Raw genomic sequence first — 14,527 nt, 5'->3', positions numbered from 1 at the left:
AATAAGCGCTAATGAATTTGGATATGGTTCAGGGGAGTATAACGAGGCCAACCATCATGGCCAATAATTTTGAGATCAAACTAGTTATATGTTCACCTCCATACATACCAACGACCAGAGTAGAAATCCTACACAAGAGATGTGAAAAAGTGGTATCCGCAAGCATACAGGTCAAGTTGTAATATAATTACAATGGATTAGGTAAGTACTCCAAGTACCATACCCAATGGAGGTAAGCACTAAATTAATTCTAATCTGAGCATAAATAGATCTAATTAATACTCTAATCAGATTATTGTACGAAGAATTAAAATGAGGGTTTTTGATAAAAATACTAAATATAATAGATAGGTAAATAAATGAAAAGTAAATAAATAAAAAACAAGAAATCAAATAATCGAATATATATTAAATATGGGCATGGTTAGCTCGCTATGGTAGTCCTAATCAACTATCATTTTAGGCTTTCTTGTTCAATCAACTAGTAAATACCCCAGCAAGATCTTTCGATACGTCCACTAAAATATTGAGTTAGTAAGAACTACCTATCTTCTAACCTCACAATCCAGGCCAGTTCAAGGTTAAGGTGTCCACAGATACGCAATACCAAATTTGGGCTAATTCCCACTTTAATGACTTCCTAGGATTATCAGGCCTAAGGTTTAGATTCTGTCATTTTCTAAACAACTGATCTGTTAAGAAATCCCTACAAAAAAAAGTTAATTATTTATACCTCCACTCACTAACCCCCCACAACAGGATTAGTTTCTCATGGATCTAATAAACAATATAAACTTGAATGGAAGAATAAACATAAAGAACAATTTCAAGAATAGAGTTTAAAAGAAGCATGATTTGTATTAGGCAGAATCCTCACAGAATTTGACAGTAACACCAAAATCTTATTTCTTCACCAAAGTAAATAACATGAACTGAAATAAAATCTAAAACCTAAGAAAAGGGAAAAAGTACAGACTAGATCTAAAGAGAAAATTATATAATATGAATGGTGTCCCTCATGTGTGCTAAATGAGCCTATTTATAGACTTTAGAGTGGTTATTATCCTCAACCGTAGGTTAGCTACCGTCCTCGTGATTACTGTTTGATTGTGCAAACCAAAATTCCCTTGGCTCGTAATTATTTCCTGTACAGAGGTGATGACAAAATATCTAAGTTAGCATTTAAAATTGTTCCTCCAGCTTTGTGATACCTTCAAATACAATGGGGTCATTGATGACGCTATTCATCTTCAGTTGTTTCCCTTTTCATTAATTGATAACGCCTTTTCTTGGTTTGATTCACAAGCACTATGATCAATCACGACATGGGAGGAACTGGAAGGAAAATTCCTACAAAATTTTTTCCCCGTTAGCAAGACGGTCAAGCTAAGAAGGGAAATTTCAATGTTTAAATAATTAGAAGGAGAAATTTTTCATGAAGCATGAGAGCATTTTAAAATGTTGATTCAAACATGCCTATACCATGGATTGCCTAAGTAGTTAAAACTGCAAATTTTCTAAAATGAGTTGGATGTGCACTCAAGGTCAGGACTGGATGGAGCAACAAGAGGTGCCTTAATGAATCGAACATACGAGTATGTGTACGAATTAATAGAAAATATGGTGATGAACTCCTGCCAATGGTCAATTGAATGACACATATACGGTCAGAGACCATCTACGGTAAAAGTTGTCCATGAGGATGACAAATATCAACAGCTAGTGAATAGAATCAACTGCATAGATCTGAGAAGAATGCACCGTCTATATATGGAGGAGACAAACTGCTCTTCCAATATATTAATAATCCCACCAAGGATGTGAATTACACTGGTAATAGGGTTGTAAATCCTTATTCAAATACTTATAATCCTGGATGGAGAGATCATCTGAACCTGAGATGGGAAGGAAGTTAAGGAGGAGGGACTAGTTCTAATCAAGTCAACACTACCTATCAACCTCCTTATCTACAGAAACCTTAGGAAATGACCAAACCAAATGACCATATTGTATGTGGTCAATGACTGGATCGAATCGAATGGAAAATACAGTCAATGAGGACAGACGTGAAGCAGGTGCAGTCTGAGTGCACCAACTCAGTAAAAACATTGACTAAGCTTAAAGATCAGATGAGCCGATTGATAAGCATGATGGGTGATATAAAAATACAAATTGACACAGGTATCCCAAACAACAACGAAGATAACTCTTAAAGAGAAAGGAAGGAGCATGTGAAAGCAATGGCGCTCCAATCGGGTAAAGTAATAAGTAGCTCAGAGAACCCAACTCAGGAGGTAAGTAATTGGAATACTAATGATCTTCAGAAAGAACCATTAGAAGCTGATGATGAACCAGAACCAGAAGAAGTAGTTGAACTTGCAATCGAACCGGAGAAAGAGACAATTAAAAACCTTATCATCACAAAGATACCATTCCCTTCAAGGTTGGAAGAGAAACAAAAACGAGATGAAGATGAGATTGTTAGCTTTCTAAACTTGTTCAAAACATTAAATGTCAACCTGTCTTTAATTGAATTGATTGAGAAAGTCCCTAAGTACGCCAAATTTTTAAAGGAAATAATGTCTAGGCATAGGAAAATTAAGGTAGGTGAACAAGTTAACATGAACGCTTCTTGTAGTGCTATTATCTCTAGACATGTTCCCCAAAAGCTGAAAAACTCGGGAAGCTTTACAATTCTTGTAGAGATAGGGAACATTCATTCTAATAGAGCCATATGTGATTTAAAAGCTAGCGTCAACTTAATGAATCTATAAATATGTGAACAACTTGGGTTAAGGGACCTTAAGAACAAACAAATTACATAATAATTGGCTAACAAATCTTCAGTACATCTGAAAGAAGTATTGGAAGATTTGTTAGCCAAAGTGCGCAGCTTTATCATTCAAGTGGACTTTGTAGTTTTAGACTTTGAAGAAGATCAAGAGATACCAATTCTGTTGGGAAGACCTTTTCTAGCTATTTAAAGATCCACCATTTATCTAGAGAAAAATAAATTAACAATGAAGATCAATGGTGAAACAAAAATTTTTAAATGTGGTCACCAACAAAGTAGGGAAAATAAAAGAAACTTAAGGGAACATTTTAAGCAATTATCTTATCTTTAACCCTCGTAATCTCGAATCAAAGGATGTACTTCCTATAATCAATGCAGGTTAAAACAACAGGTTCAAGGAAAGAGATAAGCAAAAGAATGTAGAGTGGCATGACGGGTAATGGACTAACGCTAAAAGAACCAAAGAAATATCCTCATATGCATTAATAAAGCTCTTAGATCAATCCGGTTGTAAAACTTGATAATTTTGAATTAATATTTTTTATAAATTACTGTATATTTAACTAACCATAGAGACTACTTGTATTAAATTAATGTTTTATAGGAACCTGACACTCTAAAAATTAGAAATTTTGGGAGAAAATTGAGCTAGTGTAGCAACACGGCAACCCCGTGTCGCAACACGAAGGCCAAAATCAAAAGAATCAAGAAAACCATATCAATGTCACGAAAAAGCACTGCTGTGTTGCAACACAACAGACGGTTTCCCAAATTTTTTAAAATTATAGGGTGAGTCATGACACTGAACCTCAATGTTGTGACAACGACAAATTGCCAGGGGTTTCGCGACACGAAACTCCTGTGTCGACATTGCTGCAACTTTCTGTAGGGTTGACCCGACCTATTTACACAATCCAGCAGATTAACCATTATATTACCTGGTTTTTAGACCTAAAGACCTCTAATTTTTAACCTAAACACATTTTAACTCAAACTCTAAGTCTTTCCTAAACATTAAACCTTCTCAAATACTCTTCATATTCAAACCCCTTTTTCACCTAAAATGCTAAATTCATAAAACCCAATTTATGTTTCTCAAAAGCTTTATTCAGATGCAGGATCATTAACCACTTGGGGAAAAGCAACCAATGGTTCAAGGAAATCAAGGTTAAGCATTCTTTTTCTCATTATTACTGTTCTATTAAGATTATTGCTTGACATTAGTTCATACCATACAACATTATTAAATAAGCCTCCAAGAAAGGTTAGAAGAACTAATGAACCAGAACCTTTGATGGTTTCAAGTCCTTCTAATTTCTTGAATCCAAACGTTGAGAAATATTTTGTAGAACTTCAGGAAAAAATATTTATTCAAGAGAGGGGATTTGAACCATCGATGGTTCTCTATCAGGAGATATGGCATTCGGTTAGATATCATAGATGGGAATGCTTTTGTACGATCCCAAAACACTAAGTTTAGTCCCTGTAGTTCAAGAATTGTATGCATTTTTATAGGACCAAGAGTCTGGAAAAGCTGAATGTCGTACATGGGAAATGATACATGTGCGAGGGAAAGAAGTACGAATTACCCTTCAGGTTATTCTAAATTTTATAATGCTCTATTTTATGAAAAAGATTTTATAGAAGAAACTGGTTTGGAATATTTTTGAGATATAAATATGGACAACATTATAAACTTCCTAACAGAGGGAGGGATGAATGGAAATGTCGCCCAGGTACTAATATTCCAACCTTCTTTAATCAAGCAATAATATTTCTTGAAAAAAAAATATGGATTCAAATTATGTGCACCAGAATAACTCCTACACTAAATTTTTCTAATGTCAATACTTTTCGAGCGATTTTGCTTTACGCTATTTTGCATAAAAAAATAGGTATGCATCGGAACATGGATATACCAAAATATGGAGCTGTGCATTGATAGCCAAAAGCTTGGAGTCTTCTTTCCTCACTTAGTGACGACCTTATGCATAAGAGTAGGCATTTCAATGGAGTCTACGGAGCAATCAATAAAGCCATCCTGAAGCATAATTGGCGACACTTTGTATACATAGTAAACTGAGCTTCAAGCTAAACAAATTAAGGTGTGGAACAAACGCAAGAAAGAGATGATGATCGCTCCGGCTTCAACTTAAAGGGAGGCAAAATTGACCATTCAACAAGAAATTGGTGAGAGTAGTCATCCCAAGCTAGATTGGATGATACATTGGATGTAGGAGTCGAGCCAGATTATTTAGGAATTTACACAACAAAACAATATTATGGTACTTAATTATACGCCAGATATGTTTGGGCCAACCCTTTCAAAGTAGGAAGAAGCGGAGCAGGAGAGCAAAGTGGAAAAAAGAACTTAGGAAGGGGAGGAAGATGATGAGATGGATTTTGAGGAGGATGATTGAACTTCTAATTTTTTAAAGATTGTATTAATTTTTGGGATGCTTTTTAATTTATTTAAATTGTTAGGAGTAGGAGTAATAATAGACTAGTAGTTGTTTTGTGTTTAAATTTTCTGCGTAGGAACCTCATATGGAATAGGCATAATAATTTTGATCTTTTAATGATCAAAGGAGGAGGCACACCCCAATAGTATGCAAAACTATCACGATCAATCGAGTAACTTCATTCCTTATCTTTTCAAGGCTACACATTGAGTATAATGTGTTATCTAAAGTGTGGGGGTAACATAGAAAATTTGTTTAAATTTGTATGTTTTTCTTTGGTTTTCTTGTCAATTGTGACCTTGAGCTTGTAGAAATACAAGTGATTGGTTAGGAGCATGTACATAGGTTGATTATATTTACAGTAAAGTTGGCATTGGGATAGATGATTTTAATTTTTTTATTATTAGAATATTAAGTTCTATATATTATACTGTAAATATGTTAAGCAATCAAATGTATGAAATAATATAGAGAATACAAGGAACCAAGCATGCAAGTATGAATGATAAATTTTTGAATTTGTGATTGTTTGGTGACTAAATTTGTGAATATTGAGATACCTAGGGATGACCTAAGGCATTGTTTGGTATACACCTAGAGCCAAATAGCTAACCATATTTATTCATCCTTAGTACCTATGTTGAGCCAAAAAAACACTTCTTCATGAACCTCTATACAAGACCTAAGCTAAAAATGATGATTTGTTCTTACCCTTTTCTTTGGTCCTAAATTGTATGATTACAGACGTCTGACCATACGTATTGAAGGTTAAGTAGATACATTATGATGGTTGACGTGAAAGATTAGTGGAGTATAGTGATTATAGGTTAGCTTAAAAGTGTAAAAAGAAAAATTCAAAGAGAAAATCAAATGAGTAGAAATAGTACGTGAAAAATAAAAGAAATTGTGAGTGAAGTATTACGAAAAATAAAGAAAACTGACAAAGTCACAACTATAGAAAAACTCATTCATTATTGCACGAAATATCTCATGAGCTAGCCGTAGTTACTATATGATGCTAAGATTTCCTATAAGGAGACATAAGGAATGTGAGAGAAGGAGATATAAGGCGATGAGAGGAAAAGGGTCACTAAGGGGAAGAATAGGGGACAATATGATGTGCCAAATTATTTTCGTCCTTGAAACTATTTGATGCTTACTATTCTTGAATTCCATACCTTTCTTAAGCTTCAGAATGTTACAAGCCGAAAAGCCCTATGTGATCTAGGTAGGCTTATTCACAATTTGAAATTATACTGAATAATTGCATTTACAATTGTTTGTATTCTGCTAGGTGATCAGTCGTAATTCAGTGTAGCAGATTAAACTAATTTTCACACTATAAGAGCTTGAAAACAAGCATTATCATTAAGTTTTAATTATGTTTTAGTAAGTTTAATTAAATTCAATAAAATGTGTAAATTGCATCTTTTATTGACCTTAGATGCCGAATGAGGCCTAAGGGGGAGATAATAAACTTCATAAGTGTGCAGGAGGCCATTAGAAGGTGTGCTAAACTGATATTGGTCACTACGTCGCAACATGAAGGGTTCGATGTCACAACATAGGGAGCAGAATGAAGAATTTTGTGACTGCCTTCAATTTCACGACATAGCCTAATGGTGTCTCGAAAAATCCCTAAAGACACCTTAAAGAAGAGTATACTGGCTGCTATGTCACGACATAGGTCCTGAGGTGTCACGACATTGACTCTGGACAGGAATTAACACAATCCAAGGGGCGTTTTGGTCTATACAATCAAAGTTAAAGCTTGGGAATAGTAGCTAGCCTCGGGTTAAGGGCAACAGCCACCTAAAATCTATAAATAATGTTATTTACACGAATTACTTAGCTTAGAATTTATCTTTTAATTTTAGTTTAGTTTTTCTCTTTTCTTAGGTTTTAGATTTACTTTCAATTTTTTCTTTATTTTATTTTAAGAGATTTGATTGTGGAGACAATCAAACTTTGTGGATTCGTTTTCATTCTTAATACAAATTAGGTTTTTTCTTAAACTCTATACTTTTGATCCACTCATCATGTTTATTCTTGATCTTGAGTTACATCAGATGGATGTTAAGATTGCATTTTTCAATGGCGACATTGAAGAAATAATCCACATGGTGCAACTAGAAAACTTTGAATCAGGAGACCCAGAGAATATGGTTTGCATATTAACAAAATTCATCTGTGGACTCAAACAAGCTTCCCACCAATGGTACCATAAGTTTCATCAAGTAATTATCTCATTTGGTTTTGAGATGAATATTGTTGATGGCTGTGTGTTTCACAAATTCAATAGGAGTAAGTAAATAATCATGGTTCTATATGTCAATGACATTTTGCTTGTCACTAATGGTATAGGCTTATTATACGGAACCAAGAGGTTTTTATCTAAGCATTTGGAGATGAAATATCTTAGGGGCGCTTATCTTGTTTTAGGAATTTAGATACATCAAGACCAATCTTGAGGTATTCTTGGATTGTCACAAAAGAGCTATATCAATAAAGTACTCAAAAGATTTGGCATGCAAGGTTGTAAACCAGGTGACACCCCTGTGGCTAAATGAGACAAATTTAATCTTACTCAATGCCCTAAAAGTAACCTTGAAATTCAAGAAATGCAAAAGATTCCTTATGCATCATCTATTGAGAGTCTAATGTATGTTCAAGTATGTACGCGTCTGGATATTGCGTGCATTGTTAGGATGTTAGGCATATATTGAAGCAACCTTGGTATGGAACATTGGATAGTAGCCTAATGAGTTATATTGTATTTTCAGAGAACAAAATATTACATACTCACTTATAAGAGATCAAATCATATGGAGGTCATATTCTATTTTTTATTTTGCTAGGTGGCAAAATAGCAGGAAATATACATCATGCTATATTTATTTGTTAGTTAGAGGAGCTATATCCTAGAAAAGTGTCAAACAGACACTTGTAGCTTCTCCACTATAGCAGCAGAGTTTGTAGCATGCTATAAGGCATTAAACCATAGAATATGGCTCTGAAACTTTGTCACCGAACTATGCATTTTGGAGAATGTAGAAAGACAACTCAAATTATTTTATGACAATAAGTTAGTGGTGTTGTATTCCAACAAAAAAGAGAGTTCATCTAAGTCAAAGCATATTGTCATAAAGTTCCAAGTTGTGAAAGAGAGACTGCAAAGTGGACAAATATCCATAAAGCACATTGGGACAAACTCCATGATAGTGAAACCACTCACAAAAGGTTTTCTACCCAAGGTCTTTCATGAGTACACTGCTCATATGGGTGTTATATTATTTGAGGACATCGTGGTTTAGCGGGACTTTGTATTTTTTTTCTATTATGTTTTTTGTAGACATTTATGAATTTGGTTATTTTCTGATTAGAAATGAAGTATTTAGTTCATTTGATACTGACCTCACTTAAATTTAAGGACTCGTTGAAATAGACATGTTTGGTTCACATTGCATCTAATTTCTATGCTACGCATCCATGATTGATCTATGTCATTTGATTATATTTGTATATGTGACCATTGATGAGTTTAGTCATGATTAATATTACAAAGACTGCTTTGATCCTATATGGATATATTTGAGGACGAGATTGTTGTAGAATACCTGTTATATAATAGCAAATTTTGAGCACATAAGGTTGTACATTTTTCAAGAAACATAAGTTGCCCAAGTGGGAGATTGTTGGATTAAAATCCTCAATTATAGGCACATATGTACAAAGTATAATGCTATTATAAAGTGTGATATAAAATTAAGTGATCAATTATGTTATAAGTGTCATAATTATTAAAGTGTCATGGAAATAATGTGTAGATACCATAAGTTGTATTTATAATTTAATGAAGGGCCAAATTATAAATGTCCAAAACTGATTTAATAATCAGTTATTTTAAAAAGAGGTAGTTGTCACCAAGAAATATATATATGTTGTATTTCTTTTCTATCTCCATCAGAGAGGATATACAAAGAGAAAAACTATTTTCTTGGAAGATCAAAACCTTTTGGGGAATCTCCAACAATGGATTCAGGTACACTTTCGCATTTAATTTTTAATAATCTAATATGACAGATTTTGATTATTAAGTTTTGGATTTATTAAGTTTTATATAAAAGTTTTACAATTCTAACATATATTTCAAAATTTTCAAACACCACAATTTTAAATCATATACACCTGATAAAATAAGGATTATTTCAACTAAATAAGATTGTCATATTTAAGGCAAAACCTTGCTATACAATTATCAATTATTAATTAATCTAACCTTGGAAATTTATGTACTCCGAAAACAAATTGGAAATTTGTGAGCCAATGGTGTTAATCTATGTTTCTTTTTTTAAAAATAGCCATAAAACTAGAAACATTTTTGCTTTCTATATTAACAATTCTAAGTTGACAAAATGATTAATAATTATTCGCGAATTAGTTTAATACTCGATTAAATTATCAAGTCATGTAGTTGACATACATTAGTACAAATAAATACGACATGAGAATGACCTTCAAACAGGATAATAAAATTAAGCTGTCAATTAATAAATAAATATACAACTTTTATATAGATAAGCACAGCTTAAATAACACTCCACTTGGCGTAAGTACAACTAAATATTTCGAATTCAATATCATCAGCATGAAGTTTATCATGAAACCTTTAGCTTTTGTCATCTTGTAAAATATATTATATAATTAATTTAAGATGCAAGTTATTATATTAAAATAAGTGAACATAGATTTTCAAGGTGGAAGCTGAGTTAAGGTTAATTAATTAAATTAGGGACAAATTGATGGTTCGCTTGGAGACATAATGAGACAAGACAGCATGACGACAATTATATTAAAATAAATTTCTGGTTCTATTATTGGAGTTATCTGTACTTATTTCTTTAATGAATGGATTGGTGTTTTATTTACTTGTTATAATAATTAAGAACTTACATATTATAGGATTATTTTCAAAAGTGATGCCATAAATAAGGTTAGAAGTTAGTATTCCTTAAACTGATAAAACAAGTACAAGAGGAATTTAGAAGTATGTCGCATGGTTTTTTTGTTTTTTTTTTTCACCATTGTGTAGGGAGTATGTATTGCCCTTCCAACTTTGCTTCTTACAAAACCCATGCATTAAAAATATTTGTTTTATTTAATTGTTATAACAATTAAATCATGATGTCATAGATAAGGTGAACTTTGTATAATATTCTTATTTAAGGTTTGTATTTGTTGTCATTTATTAATTCTAGTTAAAGAAACTAATACATTCCATGCTTTTACTTTTTTTACTGAAAAATATGCGTCACTTTTTCAATTAGGGTTTAAATAATCCGGTCATATTGTACTAAATAATTAATCCGCTACATTACAAGTATCAGTTCAGCGATTGGCTCATGAATTTTTCTTTTTTAAAAAATAGTGATTGTATGTAAGTTAATTTTCAAAAACAAAATTCTTTCGCATTTAACAAACTTATCTCATACCCATCGTCAATAAAAGTTTTACATCATGTAATGAATTAGTACATTGACACTTACCTTTTGGATAACCTTTGAAGATCATATTTTTCCATTCATGCTCTGGGTTTGGGTTTTCTGGCCCAACAAGTTACTGGGTTTCAGTTTTTTAAAAGAAATTTTAATTTGACTTGGCTAGATGACATCGTAAGTGTAGTCCCAAAGGAAAAACGAGGAGAATTCTTTTCTTCTTCCCCGGAAAATAACACCTGTTGTGGACATGGATGATCCGTCATTTTCCAGACTGAGCCGAAAGGATTTCGTAAATAGAAGGAATATTATCTGGTTTTGGACTTGACGTGTTTAGCCCTAATGAGATTTTGGAGTATAATATCTGGTTTGGGCTCCGGGAATTGTAAGCAATTGATAATTATGTAGAGATGGAATGTAACGAAGATAGAAAATACAAAAATTGTTGTCTAATCAGCTCAGAGTTTAACCTGTTTATATAAGTCACACAGGTTGAAATAATGAACGAAATCAAGAAAGCAAAATTCTTAAGAGTCAGTCCTAAGGTTATCCACAAATTATACTTAAGAATCAACCCTAAGTTTAATTTTTTTTTAATCAAACAACAATTTCCACATATTACTAAATTGACATTTAAAATTATTAAAAAATATTTTTAATTTTTAAAACAATAATTCTTAGTTAAATAATAGAATATGATAATTCTATAAAAGAAAAAAAAGTAAAACGTTATTCTTAATCTACATTAAAACTTAAAAGTTAAATATAAAAATATTTTAATAATAAAGTTTAATGATCATACGGTAGAGCAGTTCTATCTTAATAATAAACATTTAATAGTGATAATTTTATTTACATAAAAAGTCATAACATGAAAATAAGCCTATGCATAAAATAAAGTTTGATTTTGTCTTTTAAATGTAATTTTTAATAAAAAATTAATTTAATTTAATTTAATATGAAAAGAAGTCAAAGCATAAATAGAGATTGATTAAGATTAATTATCACTTAATTAATGTTAGAGTTATATATCAATTAAAATTTAAGTTTAGCTCTATAAATAATATTCAGACATATTCTGTCAAGTAGTATGTTAGCAATAGTTTTTCAAAGTGAAAATACCAAATTATATTCGAACTACAAAGACATTGGAAAGAGATAGAACCTCATTTTAATCGGTGATGGAGTAATTAATTATGATGTTTTTTTTTTGGTAAGTTGCTTATACTATACAAAGCAAACACTCTTCCATCTATTATACATGAAGTTGAAAGTAAATGAGAGAAGCTTAGAAATTTTTACAAAAATTATCATTGCATTTTTTTTTGTTTAACCATTATTTATTTGGTGTAAGTGAAAAATGTTTTGTAAGTTTGTTTTGAAAAGAAAGTTAGATTTTAATCATTATTTCTTTTTAGTAATCATTATTTATTGACTATGTTTATGTTATGAAATAAATAATAAAAAGAATAAAATAACAATAAATAGGAGAATAAGAACAGTTGGAAATTGTAGATTGCAAATTCATAATTATTCATGAGCACTTATAAAAAGTAATGATTTATTCAATGGATACATTTGATTTCCATGAGACATTTTTTTTTTAAGAATTATGTCTAATGGAAATCAAATGTAAAGGGTTGTGACTCTTCAAAATAGTGTTCATTGAGTGTATATAAATAGAGGGTTTATGGTGCTCACAAAGATATTACAATCAATTCTATTTTTCAGAAATTAGAGTAAGAGTTAGTGAATTCCTCAATTTTGTTAATCGAAGGCTTTGTTGTATCCTGAGAGGACCTTTGTCTTAACTCTCAAGCAACTTTTCGTGGGGGCAAATAATTCTCTTTGGAAAGCGTCAATCATGCCTTGAAGACTACTATTTAATTCAATATCATCTCCAGATCTATCTTCTCCACTCAATTTATCCAACAATCAAAGAGAACTATTTTGAAGATGGCAAACAAGGCTACCACCGCATTTAAAATGATGAACCAAGAGTTTGTGAAACTTGACCGATTTGATGGCTCAAACTTCAATCGCTGGAAGGACAAGATGTTGTTCCTTCTTACCGTTTTGAATATGGCGTACGTTCTGGATCCCAACCTACAACTCGTGGAGGACCCCGCCCCTAATGCAAACCCCGAGGAAATTGTGAAAGTGGCCAAACTCAAGAAGAAGTGCGAGGAAGACAATTTCACATGTCGTAGACACATCCTCAACACCTTATCTGATTAATTGTATGATCTATATATGTCGATGCAATCCCCGGTGGAAAAATGAAAATATCATCAAGAGAAATACAACACTTGGCAACAAGGTACCGATAAATTTTTAATGATGAAATATTTCAAATTAAAAATGCTCGATAGTATCCCGATCATGGATCTAGTCCATGAACTACAAGTCCTTGTAAGTAGCCTTCGTGACTTGAAAGTTGTTATTCTAGAATTGTTACAAGTTGGGGCTATCATCTAGAAGTTGTCCTTGTCTTAGAACAATTATCGAAAGAAACTTCTGCATACGGTAGAGGACTTCACTGTGGACAAAATATTTAGGGATTTGCATATTGAAGAGGAAACTCAAAAGCGTGATGTAATGTATCTTCCCTAAAGTTCTAAAGTAAACCATGTAAGCGAGTCCGAGAACTCTCAAAATAGTAAGCGAAAGGTTATATCCAAGACCAAGGACATGCAAGACAAGAAGAAAAAATCTCATAATTGTTATAATTGCAATAAGAATAGACAATACATCAAGGATTGCAAACTTCTAAAAAAGAAGCAAGATGCCACAACTTCCAAAGCTAATATGGTGGAGGACATGGACTTAGTGGCATGGTTATAGAAAGGATTGAGAGTTTGGAGATTGGTATGATTACTGAAATCAACATAGCCATGACCAATAAGTCATATAATTGGTGGCTCGACTCTAGAGCTACTGTCCATGTATGTAATGACCAACAACAATTCAAAAGTTATGAACTAGCGGCAAACCGTGAAGTGCTTATGGGAACTTGTAACACCGCAAACCCAACCTAGACGTTATAGCCATATCTGGTGTGTCACATTGAAGTGTCTCTCAAGATATTTAGACTTGTTGGTAAAACTTGTTTTTTAAGTTTAGAAACCTCTTTAGTAATATTTATTGGAACATTTAGCCAAATGTTTGCCTTATTAACTGCCATTATTATATTAAGTTGATTTAAAACGCGGAAGCATTTGAAAACTCTAACGTTTAAAACTCGTGTCTTTGAAAACAGTAATTATTTTAAAATTCGACATCTCCTAATCTAGCAGTTTAAAATATTCATCATCTCCTAATCTACCAGTTTCAAATATTCAAGGAAAAACCCATTTAAAAATTTAAACAAACTTAAAGGCCTTATTACAAAAACAAAACCCAATATATAAACTAAGTTAAAATAAAAGCGAATGTAACAACAGCAGTAGTGTGACCACCTCCGAGTCCCTCGCAGCACCGAATCATCTAAGGTTGAGGATTACCTGCACAGTTAAAAGGAGAGGGTGAGTTTACGAAAACTCAGTGTGTAATCCTCTACCAAACAGTCAGCATACAATACGCAGTAACAGTCTGGGCCTGAGCCCTATTCAATAGCAGTACTGTGTGGGCCTTAGCCCATTACAGTAATAGTGTGTGGGCCTTAGCCCAATACAGTAACATTGTGGGCCTTAGCCCAATACAGTAACATTGTGGGCCTTAGCCTAATACAGTAATAGTGCAATGCAGTAATGCAACCCATCCCAATCCAGCCAACA

General features: G+C 32.5%; 1 non-coding gene across 1 annotated transcript; it reads right to left on the bottom strand.

Moving 5' to 3' along the window:
• Nucleotides 1–1,383: 1,383 nt before the first annotated feature.
• Nucleotides 1,384–1,490, bottom strand: LOC121218101 (small nucleolar RNA R71). Its single transcript, XR_005914364.1, has one exon. It is a non-coding gene; the product is annotated as a small nucleolar RNA R71 (small nucleolar RNA).
• Between the last annotated feature and the right edge of the window lie 13,037 nt (nt 1,491–14,527).

This window comes from Gossypium hirsutum, chromosome D05 (genome assembly GCF_007990345.1).
Source record: "Gossypium hirsutum isolate 1008001.06 chromosome D05, Gossypium_hirsutum_v2.1, whole genome shotgun sequence".
NCBI lineage: Eukaryota > Viridiplantae > Streptophyta > Magnoliopsida > Malvales > Malvaceae > Gossypium > Gossypium hirsutum.
The sequence above is the reverse complement of the archived record's forward strand: the minus strand, read 5'-3'. Positions and strand labels throughout refer to the sequence as shown.